The sequence below is a fragment of the Rhagoletis pomonella genome, unplaced genomic scaffold, assembly GCF_013731165.1.
Source record: "Rhagoletis pomonella isolate Grant_MI unplaced genomic scaffold, Rhpom_1.0 Rhpom_scaffold_00001, whole genome shotgun sequence".
Classification (NCBI taxonomy): Eukaryota; Metazoa; Arthropoda; class Insecta; order Diptera; family Tephritidae; genus Rhagoletis; species Rhagoletis pomonella.
The window spans coordinates 6,072,928-6,085,670 of record NW_023458555.1 but is presented as its reverse complement, the minus strand read 5'-3'; the positions used below and the strand labels follow the sequence as shown (position 1 = coordinate 6,085,670).

Sequence of the window (12,743 nt, the reverse complement as noted above, 5' to 3'; positions counted from 1 at the left end):
TACTTTTACTAGTATATACATATATGTATATGTATAGGTACATACTAAAGCTTAAATAATATTTGTTTGTTTAACTGCCTATCGCAAACGCTTAGGTGGGATTAAGTTGGTTTGGGTTATTTGTTCATCTAGAAAATATTGTGTCCATAGTAGTCAATGTCAAAGAAAGTTTAGTGAATGAGAAAGTGCACACATGAAGAAGAATACGAAACTGAAAAATCAACGGGCAAGTTTGCTATTTACATAGTTTGCTCAACTAATACCTGCTTAAGAATCGATGGCAGAGTACAGGCCTTCGATGTCCTTTTCACTTCAAAAAGAAAAAAATGCACATATCTTTAGGAATTTATCGAAATGAAAAATTCGTGTTAGCATTTGTACTCGATGTCCATAATGCAGCATTTCCACTAGGTATTAAATGGCAAAATTTTGTAATGACAATGTTGGACATTAAAAAAACTCACGCCATTACATTTATAAAAATTAATCATTCAGGCAGGTTCTGCAATTCAATTTCGAGTGAATTTCAACCCCAGCCAATTCGAAAGTGAATTGCAGAACCTGCCTAATTATGTCTGTTTCCACATGACATTTTTTTAAATTGCATACATTTTTTGTCATTTTAATGCCTAGTGGAAATTCGGCCTAGCACTGGAGTATCAGTTTTCTGGTTTTTATCGCTAACAATCGAAACACAATATTTATCGATGCGGTTATTGTATATTTTGTTACCGATATTTTTACTGTGATTGATTTCTACTAATATCTTTAACAGAATCTTTCTATATATTCAATGAGCCCGCAAGAACAACTAATAGAACTCTGGAATGTTACGCTGTTGCAGATAAAAAGTAATCGATATTGAGAGCAGAAGAAGGAAGTGAGTTATATTTTGCATAATAAACCATGCGAAAAACACACTCGTGTATATGGTATCGTTATCGAGACATTTTAAACGATTTCACAAAAAGAAAAAGGTTATCAATTCATCTGAAAATTTAATTTTTTTTATGTTTGTTACCGCATAATTTTGCATGACGTGAACTAATTTCTACAATTCTTTTATTTTTTGAAGGAACCAATTCCGACTGTAAACAGCTCCAAAAAACTCGGGAGTTACCTGCGATAGTTTGCTCTCTCTCTTTCTCGGCGTACATAACCGCAATTGTCAATAGAGTACAAAGCCGCAACAAGATCCTCAAGTCGCTAAACGGCAGCACCTGGGGCAAATACAAAGAGAGATTTTGTTGGCAGCGTACAAGGCAATTGGACAGCCGGTTCTAACCTATGCAGGGTCCGTGTTGTCTAGCAGGACGCTCTGCACACTGCAGCAGGTTAAACTCGTATCTTAGTTGAAGAAATACAGATGCATCCAATGAGAATCCGCACACCTCTTCGCATGTACTCTAAACCCCACTCAACTAACGCCGCTCTCTCTCTGTAGTCTAACACAGTCGTAGTGGCACACTCTCTGGGCCCGATAATGATATTTTTGATATCGATAACGATAATAATACTGACAGTAATATTCGATACAGGTGACTTTTTCAATATCGATAGACATACAAAATTGTGGTGAGAAATCAATAACAGTAATACTGTCGCTAACAACTAACATACTATTAGAAACCACGCATACATACATACATACATATGTTGAGGTCAAGGTGCAGATATAAAAGTACCTAATTTAATCTTAATTCTCTTTACAAAATTAAAAGGCAACCTGTTTGACATAAACGCCTAAGAAGTGTTTATCACACTTTTTAAGGATAGGAAGCCCCTTTGCGCAAGGAAGAGCATAGTGCAGACAGTCTGGTAGTAGTACGCTTGACCTTCCTTTTGTCGCCTCCGCCAAGTTTAGGTGCATATGTTTGTGTTTGTTTACATACATACATGTATGTATGTATATTTTGGTCCTGCTCGAAACTCATTGTCAGACAATCGATTTTTCTGCAGGCTATATATACATGGAGTATGTAGCAAGTGCATATGTGTGTATGTATGTATGCATGTTGCCATGCGATGATGAGTTTCATTTAGTTATTTGCATATGAAATTGACATTTGAAGTGCGATAGGTACGAGCAAGTACCGCTTATACATGCACGTCGATATAGTGAATTGTTGTAACTACTGCTTTCATAAATATACATAAGTATGTATTTATAAGCACATCATAGTTAGTGCTAATATTATTAGGTAATATTGTAAGTTTGTCCATACATATGTACCTAGGCAGGTGTATACGATGCTAGCTGCTAGCGTGAATGTACATACAATCGAATTCCCAACTGTTGCTAAAAGTATATTGAACTTTCGTGGCCCAGCAGCGACTTACAATATATACATAGCATATACTACTCGGATTTAGTTATTAGCTATCGCGTGAGGAACTTGAATGACTATCTCCACTAGAGTTTATATTATTTGTATGCACATATATACATAAATACATACATATATAAGTACAAACATACATACATATGACTGATATCAATAGCACGCCCAATTATTTTCAATTAAAATAGGTACAGTTCGTTCTCTAACAAAACCCATTTAGACCCAAGTTTAAAGCTTTGTAGAAAACTTAAAATAATATAATAAATTTTCATCCTTTGGATGACAAACAATATCACTCTGAAATGGGGGTGCTGCTATTGATATGACCAATACTGTATATTTCTATATGTACACAAAAGTGTGCTCGTATGAATGAGCTTTGTTGCTCAAAGATGTCACATACAAGTTTATTACCAGCTATGTATGTATGCAAGTATGTGCATTAGAGTGACTCAAAAAATGCATGTGAAAAAGTAAAGTCGGAATTTGATTTCTTTCACCTCCTAAGATTGTTCTGTACCGAAAAAAAATATACGCCTATTTTTTATTTTGAAACCAAAAAATATTTACAGGTCACTGAAAGCGCCTAAAGTTTTCCATGTATATTTTTCTTTTGTTTATTTAATATTATTTTTTATAAAAACCATATAAATTCATATTTCAAACTTTTTGCAAAAATGATTAAAATTCTGGAAAATTGCAACTAAATTTCCAACTTTTTAATCGGACTTTTAAGAATTTTTTATAAAAAAGTAGTAAATATTAAATAAACAACAGAAAAATAGGAAACATTTGTTAAAATGGCGTGCCCCTATTTATTTTTCCACCACTGTATACATGTTTTATATGGAGAAAAATTTTCGTTGAAATGGTATAAAATTTTGAAATATTATTCGATCGGCCAACTTTGTTTCTCTTCAGGAGACTCCAAATAAAAATACCCTATTGTTTTTTTTTACCCACTTTTTTGGACCACCCTAATGTGCATCCATTCCGTACGCATATTTGTGTCGTCAAGTGTAAATTGCCAAAGAAATCGAAGCAAATTTATATACATACCAATTTGCGCATGTAAAGGTCAGGAGATTTAATATGGCACTCTATTTTTTCAGTTGTTAGTAAATTCTAATGTAAATAAGTAATTTTTAAGCAAAAAACCAACATGATTAAATACTTTCATATATATACATAAATATTTGCACATACTTTTATTCAAAGCAACAATGCGTAGAGTTCTTGATTGTACAAAAACTGTGCAATAAAAAGATTTCAAAAGCATCATTCCTATTTATCATAGTTCCATATTACAACAATGCATCGTTTCCACCATTTTGCACACTGAGAAGTTCACACTTTTTTGTGGTCTAAGTAATGCTTTGGAATTTTTAAACAATTAAATTAGCAAACTAAATAATACTAAGAAGCTAACAATTGTTTATGTTATGTTGGGAAATTACTGAAAATTGTTACTTGAGTTTTGTTTGATACTTGTTGTTGACCTTATTCGAATTCAGTTTGAATTAGCTATAGTTTTGTAATACATACTCGTTCATATATTTATCAGTAATTGTTGTTATGTTAAGCGCTGCTTGTATCAGGAGAATAAACCTACCATTTTATTGTATTTTTGTACACGCCGCCCGCATGAACTGCATACATATTCAATGGGTGTATTTTGATATAAATATATTATCGTCTTAGATCTCAAAATGTGTATAATTGGAAGCTATTTCGGGCTATTTCGACAAAATCACCGGGTTTCTAGGGGTAGTTTTTAGCCATCAACTCAAATATGTTGATATTTTTATCTTACCAAGCAATCTAAATTAATGGTAAATAGAATTTGCAACCAAAAATTTACAAAATCGTGAATACCAATTTTCAAATTGTCCAACTATCTCCAAAAACTGTCCAGTATTCTCAATACTATATACCGTCCTATTCCATTTTCCGACCTCTTGAATGCTGTCAACAGAATTTCGTTACATTTTTTTAAATCCGACTTATTACCGATTTTTTTCAATAACAGTCGCTATAATGGATCAGCCATTTTGAATTTCACGACTATATCGGAATCAAATTCAACGACCTCAAAAACAATCTTACTACCTTTAAAATGCGAAATTTCTCGCCAACAAAATATTACTTAATAGTTTGAAGTTTTTTTTTTTAATTTTCGACTTTGAGCATACGATGATAAAAATACAATTTTTTTAAATATGGGCCTAAATTACCTTTTATAAAATCCGTTTCAAGTATTTAAAAAAAAAAAAAAAATTAGTGTGCGAGCACAAAGCTCACAATCCACGAACTTTTTCATCTTCATCGGTTAATAGTAAAATTTTTTGTAGAATAATTTAACCCTCTACTGCCAGTTTTAATGAACGTACATAGAACTTCAAAATGCGGCTCAAAAATATCTATTATGCTGGAAGTAAAGGGTTAAATGTGCTTCGAAATTGGTTGAGACCCGATACAAAAACCCAAAAAATATACTATTTTAATTAACGGCTGATATTGTACACATTTGGGATTGATTTGACATATGACCTGTTTACATAAGTCTATCTAATAGTTTTGCTTTCTGGAACTTTTGCTCGATTAGAACTCGATAAACTGAAACAGGACTTTAATTTGAATTGGAAAATATGTATAAAAAAATTCGGGCAATGCCAACCAACTTAAAACTTAATAACTTATCCTTGCTTTTAATGCAACAAATATTTCTGAACTCACCTTCATTAACGGAACTGCTGTCCAATTTGCGCAATTCAATGCAAAATATTCACTAATTACTTAATACTTTTTAAACATTTTCGCCTGTAAGAGCATCGATGTATTATTATGTGCACGAGATCCATGAGGCGGGTGTTGGGGTCAGGTCAACAAAAACCAATTTTTTATTTTATTTTTTGCCAGTGACAGCAAATGTTTGCTATTTGCAATTTATTTTTTTGTATGTATTTCATATAGTGCGGCAGGTGTCCAAATTAATTTGAAATTTTCACCAATGCGCTGACGACGACGACGACGACGACGACAAAAAACTGTTGCCAACAGCGTTTGAACCAGCAAACGGAAGTAATCATTATAATCAACGTCTGCGAACCAAAGGTATGGACAGACAAATAAACGAAAGCTTTTGGGCTGTGATTGCTGCTGCTGCTGTTGTTGTTGGTGGTGTTTGTGTTAATGGCGACGCTGCTGATGGATTTTTATTTTTTTATTTTTTACTTCACAGGATACAAATGCTGCAATAAGATTAAAAGAAAGTGAGAAATTGAATTATGAAAATGTATTTGAAAGTGAAAAGTTGAAGAAAAAATTGAAAAAAGTTTTTTTTTTTTTGTAAGATTATTGAAGATGTTTATATAAGTATGTACATATGTACATATTCGTACTTGTAAATAAAAGGTGAAAATATCTTGTAGCTCATAGTAATATTATTTTTATGAAATATTTGATATCAAATGTTCGACTTGCATCGCAATGCTTTAAAGGCACTTTTGTTTTGACCATTGCACAAATATTGTTGAAAAGCAAAGTTATTTGTTTGGGTTGAAATTACTGGAGAGCAGAACACTCCTCTTCCTCTAGACCTATATCAAAGGTTCCAAAAAGATTTCAATCCATTACATACACAGGCTTTTGAATAAAAAAAAAGTCGAAGTCCTAATGAAGACGACTAACATTTTATGAACACTTCACTGTCAAATGTCTTCTTCTTCCTGATTGACGCTGTAACCGACTAACCGATTTTAGGTGAGTCAAATAAAGTGCGGCCATATTTTAGTATAATAAGGTGCAAGTTCAGGTGGCCTAGGATCGCGCTTGATTTTTGAGATCTTTTTGTCAAGGGTGTTACATATTTTCTTCCATATAAAAATAGGTTTCGTTCAAGTGTTTTAAGGAAGAACAACACCTTAGACGGAAAAAAATGTCAAGTTTGAAACTTTCATGTACATGTGTCTGTGGTTTTAGTTTTCGAATGCTTCTCGACGATAAGCACCATAAATTGATAGCGCCATCTATGTTTTGGATCCATTTTTTTTTGCAGAAGCACCTCTTATCATAAAGTTAATGACGTATTCTCTAAATATCTCAACTCCAGCGCCATCTGTCGGTACCATTTTCTGCTAAAGTATATTTTATGATGCAGAGCATCCGACGTCGTTCGAGGTAAACAAATACAAAAATAAAACAGGAAGAAAGATTTTCAGTTTACCATGAATTAAAGGAAACTATTTGTGTTGTTCAATTTAAGGCCCCTTATGAACAATACTTTTAATTTCTTGTGGCGGTGTAGAAGCATAAATACTATTCGGACATCCGGTCGTGAGCAACCGGCATACATATAATCATATAATATTGAATACTCAAAAGATTTTTAAATTCAAATGAAAGGTCTGTAGGAATAAATGGGACTCCTGGCAGGAACACATCTTTTCCTTTTCCGCATCCAGTATTAATTCTTTTTGGTTGATTATATTGGTCATCATTTTATTTACAACCAATACTGTTTCATCATTAAGATTAGTTGGATCAAGGCACCGAAAGAAGAATGAAAAGCGCTTTAATTTTTAAATTGATATTCTCTGAACGCAGTCGGCACGCGCGGTGGGAGGTGCTACGACTTCTTGCAAAGTCTCACCCCTTTTTAGTTTACAACAGGACATTCCATTTAGCTGTCTGTTCTGATGAAAAGAAAGAGGAGTTTATGTAGATGCTGGAAATTTAGTTCTTAACCTTCCAAGGGGCTCTCAGACCAATATAATCGAAAAACCTATTTAAGTCTGATTTGGTATACATATGTTTAACATATTAGCCAGTGAGGAACCGTTAGGCATCTCATCTATACATACAAATACATACGCACATTTTTTATAAATAAAAATGTAGGTTACTTTCTCCTTATAATTTCGAAAGCTACTGAAGAAATTTAATTGTAAGTTTTCCCTTAAATTCGCACTTAAATTTTGCTGGTGGACTTCAAAATTGTCATTCGCATAAAGGAGTTAATATTGATGACAACCAAAATTCAAAAGTGTGTGAAAAAAGATGTCGAATAGATTAATAAAAAATATTTATCAAGGTAAACATTGTGAATATTTGTAGACAAATTCACTGGGCGCTTTCCACTGCGAGCCACTGGATGAAGGTTTAAAACTGTTATAAAACGTCAACGTCAGAAATTAAATATTTTTTCCATTACATCGTTCAATGAAACGACATTAAACTCAAACCATTTAGTTATTCAAGTGTGGCTTCATACAAAAATATTTTCATCCAATTTATTACTTACTACTTGCTGATGTTGTACTCATTATTTCCTTTTCCAATGACATAAATTCAGTTAATAGGTACAACGAAAATTAGTCGAAAACAGGAAAACCATATAGAAGGGGGTGGGTAGAATTTCGCACACATTACAATGAAGTGTACGAATTTTCCCGAGTGCAAAAAAGGTCAATGCAAAACTTGCACAAAAAACCAAAAACCAAAAGCCAAAACAAAAAATCATAGATATTTACTATTTTACTTACCCCCAATAGCCTGCTGCAGAGGCAGACGACGATACATTGGCATGGGGATGAAAAAGAGCGCAGAGAGTTAGGAATATCGCATAGCAACTAACTAACTAACTAACTAACTATTGGCTTGCTGTCAATCAAAATTACGCAAAAGTTGGCAACACCGGTAAAATGGGAATGATAGGAATGAGTAGTGAGTATACAAATTTGCTGTTTTGCTGCTGCTGATGCTTTTTAGATGTGTTGGTTAGTGAATGCTGACAGCAGCAGCAGCAGCAGCAGCAGCAGTGATTTGCATAGCCACATTGCAGAATCGTTAACAAATACAAGCGTACGCAGATGTACAAATATGCAAGCAAATAGGAGGAGAAAAAAAACCCAAAGTTCTGAAGTTAAACTAAACTTTAATGCGCATAAAATGTGTACTATGTACAACATCACTCACTCACTCACTCAACAAAGCCAACAACAAATGCAAAAGGACGTAACAACGTCGCAACTGAAATGGAAAAGGTCGTGACTGATACTTTTATTTTTATTTTTATATTTATTTTTATTTTTTTTTTCAATGATGTAGGTAGTTGTAATTCGATGAAATTCATCATATAAATCAAAAAGTGTATTTTGAATTTTTTATTAGTTATGACTTTTTGCACTTCAGGTGACGCTATATGCATATGCATGGAATCACGCACGTACATATGCACGTAGCTGCATAGAACCGCATGTGTCGTGCATTAAGTGTTGCAAATTGCAATGCAATCTGCCACCGACGCGCTGCCGCAAAGGGACAGAGGGCAAGCAGGTGGGAGGAGACCGACCACCTGCCTGGCAAATACCTTTTTTTTTTTTTTTGCCAAACACATACACTAAATAGAATGATGAGTGACTTGTCGACGACGCCCGTCACTATGCAGCAGCAGCAGCAGCAGAACTAGCAGCAGCTCCCACTCGCTTTCCACTTAACTTGCCAACCACCAACCGGCCGCTATTCTATACACTCACACACACACACACATACTGCTACTCGCCGCACTAGAATCTGCAGGTGTGTGTGATTTGCAGCTCAATCCGTCCTTAGTGTGGCAGCCACGCTTTGTTGCTTGTTGTTGGCAACACTCATTGAGCTCGGCAACCAACAACGACGAATCAACAACCATCCATCCAACTCGCCATACATGCATCCAATCCAGCCATCCATCCTTCTACTGCCACTTCAGATTTCCAGTTCAATTTTAAGCTTTTTTCACATGCTTTTCTATTTACTTTTATTATTTTTATTTTTTTTTGTTTTTGAATTTCTATTTTTGCGCAAAATGCGAAAGAAAAAAATATGCGAGCATACAATTGCAACATCAAACGGAGCAACAAAATGCTTTGCGCAACATTCTAACTTTTCAAAAACCAAGCAAAAAAAGCAGACAAGAACTGGAAAACGCGCCGGGTTCGGGAGTGGGAGTGGGGTGGTATTTTCTGCACCCGGTTCCGCCCAGTCAACCAGCGTGGTGTGGCTAGCCGCATCCTCATCATCATCATCACCGTCATCAACGTCAGTTTACGGCAGCGAATGTAAACAAATGCCAAGCAGAGAATTTTTTTTTTTTACATTTTTTTTTTGGAATTTTTTCTCCTCGCCTTCGTGTGATGTTGCTGACACTGCATTTTTCTGGAATTAGGGTTGCGTTGGCTGCTAACATAAATATGTACTATACATATGTACATACATACATACAAGTGATGATAATGATATCATGTCTATCGCTTATGATGCCTTTAGTGTTAGTGTCAATAATGTTGATTACGGTGTGGTGAGTTTTAAATCGCGCGGCAAGCTTTAGTGAATATTGAGTGGGATGTAAATATGATGCGGTATTCAGCGTTTGAAAAATGTATACAGACTTTAAAATAAAAGTACATATTCGAATGCCGTTTAGGCTCATTTTACACCAAGCAGCATATATGTAGGGCAACGGAAACCCTTGCACTTGCAGATACCCCACAATTGCTTGCATTTGCTTTCATATTTGCGGTTGACGAGGATGGTGTTCAATATGACAGCAGATTTCGTCAATGTCCTATTTTCTCCCAAGTCAACTTCAATCGCCTTAATTTTAAAAACCAATCAGTTATATCCAGTAGTTGGAGTTACCAGCTGTGTGCTATTAAAGATCCCGAATGTGTAGTCATAATTTGAGTTTTGGGCACAGCACAGGTCTCACCGCTCGCTGAACCGATGGGACTTAACGATGAACCAACTGTTGCAGGGCGGCATGGAGGCAGATGGAATTGAAGATGTGTGCTCTTTCAGAAATATCTTCAAGGTAAGTTCTCCCAGATCTTATGCGATCTAAAAGAAATCTCTCACGATTTATGTCCAAAGCAGCGTGCGTTGCTGCATATATCTCTAATTGGTCTAATTGTTTGGTAATAGTAGCCATAAAGAAGCTGGTTCATGGAGCAAGGTAATTTTAGGCCACTCTGCTATCTTCGACACTTCAGCGAATATACCGATATCCCTCGGTACCGACTATTTTATACCCTCAGCCACTTTCGATAAGAAATATGAAGTTGTGTTTTCGTCAAGTCAACAAGTCAGGATTTATATAGCGAACCTCACCTAATGTCTAACGCCATTAACTTGTATACAAATTTGAAGAGAGAGCGCGAGGAGTTCTCTCCATAAATGAGCTAAAGATATCTTCTATTTTCGATCACTGCCTCACTCTTTAACCACTACAGTATATGCATTCAATGCGGACGTATTGGCCATCCAGGAGGCAGCACCGAACACCGCTAACAGACCTGCAGAGGGGGAAACATGTCTTCATTTTCTCAGGCAGTCAGGCAGCCCTGAAAGCTTTAAACCAACACAAGTCCGTTACTGAATGCGACGGATCCTTTAAACGAAATGGCTCTGACCAATAATGTCAGATCTACATATCTACATAGATATGTATAGCCAAAACACCTGTCAGCCTGTTAAAATTTAAAATTACACAATTTTGGTCGAGCATGATAAGTTTTAAAATTGATTGGTGATAGCGGGTATCAGTAATTAAAAGTCTTGAGAAAGACCAACTGATGCCACAAAATGGTTCCGGTCCCATTAAAACGGTTTAGCATCCTTTTCTCGCCAGCTTGTCGACATCGTTACCCTTGATCCCGCAGTAGCCTGGTACACAGCGGCGTCTTACCGTGTTTTTCGCTGCCAAGAGCTGAAGGAACTTTAAATACTCCTTGACAAACTTGGGAGGTGATCGTCATTTTGGGAAGGGAACTAATTCAATGTTTATGCCGTTTCAACAATTGTATTTAACCCATCCTAGAATTTTGACAAGGAAATTTCGGCAGCAAAAAATTGTATTTAACATGGAGTGAAGACTACCGTCAGATATGCTCTAAAGCAACTTTCTCTCCAGAGTCGCAACGACAGTTAATAAATTACATAACTTGCTGCTCTATGCACCCCGTACCCAGAAACTCAAATGCCATAAAGCTAACTCATCTGCGATCGTTTTGACCATTCTCCACGAATATTTTGTAGACAAATTTGAATCCAAGTTGCCTGACAAAAATCAGATGGCGTTTAGAGATGAAAATTGAGATCATATCTGTTTAGAATTAGTGAGGTTGGTCGAAAATATTACGGTATGATTAGATGTCAGGGAAAAAAGAAAGTATTTATGTACATACAGTCAGTCAATAAAGTTTAGGTACAGCGAATTTTTTTACAATACGGGCAACTATTTTTTAACTATTTTATTTTTCGATAATTTTTTATACAAATATGGTCAATTCTACAACAAAAAACCCAAAATTCAGGGTTCCGAACCTTGTGCAAAATTAAAGAAAATTCCGCAAAATTTCATTCAAATATTGCACTTTTTATTTACGCTCTCTAGAAAGAAGTTGGGTATGCAGTTTTTTAGCCCATTCAATTTTAGTATAACAAAGTGCAAGTTTGTGGTGGCTAGGACTTACCATTGATTTTTAGGAATTTTTTTTGTTGAAGGTGTCGCTCATTTTTTCCACATAAAATAATGTTTGATAAGCGTAAATAAAAAGTGCAATATTTGAATGAAATTTTGCAGAATTTTCTTTAATTTTGTACAAGGTTTGGAACTCTTCTTTTTGGGGGTTTTGTTGTAGAATTAACCATATTTTTATAAAAAATTTGCGAAAAATAAAATATTTAAAAAATAGTTGCCCGCATTGTAAAAAATTCGCTGTACCTAAACTTTATTGACTGACTGTATGTATGTATAACTGGAGCAAGTAAAAAAAAACAAATCATTATATAAATAGGCAATCATGTTTCCTTTACACCCCTTTTACGGCTAAACTATACTTCTAAGGTATAAACAGTTACATATCATTAGAAAGGTATTTTGATGCTGATGTGCAGGCAATTTTTAAAATTTCAAATCAGTTTAAAATAGAGCGAAAAAATCAATTCAAAAGTCACACCAATACCAATGCACACATGTACATGGTTGGGGCGGAAATGCCCCCTAAATGTATGCTTTAATATTGATAGCGAATTAAAGAAACGTGCTAAGCAGCAGTTCAGGAATAAAATGTATGTATGTATGTACATGAATAGATTAGACTCTAACAAGGAAGAAGGTAAAGTTGAGTATGGAGAAGAAGAAAGTGATAAATACAGAAATTAAAATAAAAGTAAAGAAACCTAGATATAAAGACAAAGAGGAAGGAAAATTTAAATACCTAACCTAATAACAATGGTGGGGGAATATGTAAATGAAGAAAAGAATGGACATATTTAGATCAGGATAAAGGAAAAGATAAAGATGAAGACCAAGACGACGAAGATGAAGATGAAGATGAAGATGAAGATGAAGATAAAGAT

At 34.9% G+C, this 12,743-nt stretch overlaps 1 protein-coding gene across 1 annotated transcript in view; it reads right to left on the bottom strand.

Moving 5' to 3' along the window:
* LOC118736902 (putative transcription factor capicua) overlaps positions 1-12,743 on the bottom strand; it is a gene marked incomplete in the record, with an annotated part of 182,437 nt that overhangs the window by 34,648 nt on the left and 135,046 nt on the right. The window contains 1 exon segment of the mRNA XM_036467030.1: positions 5,079-5,593.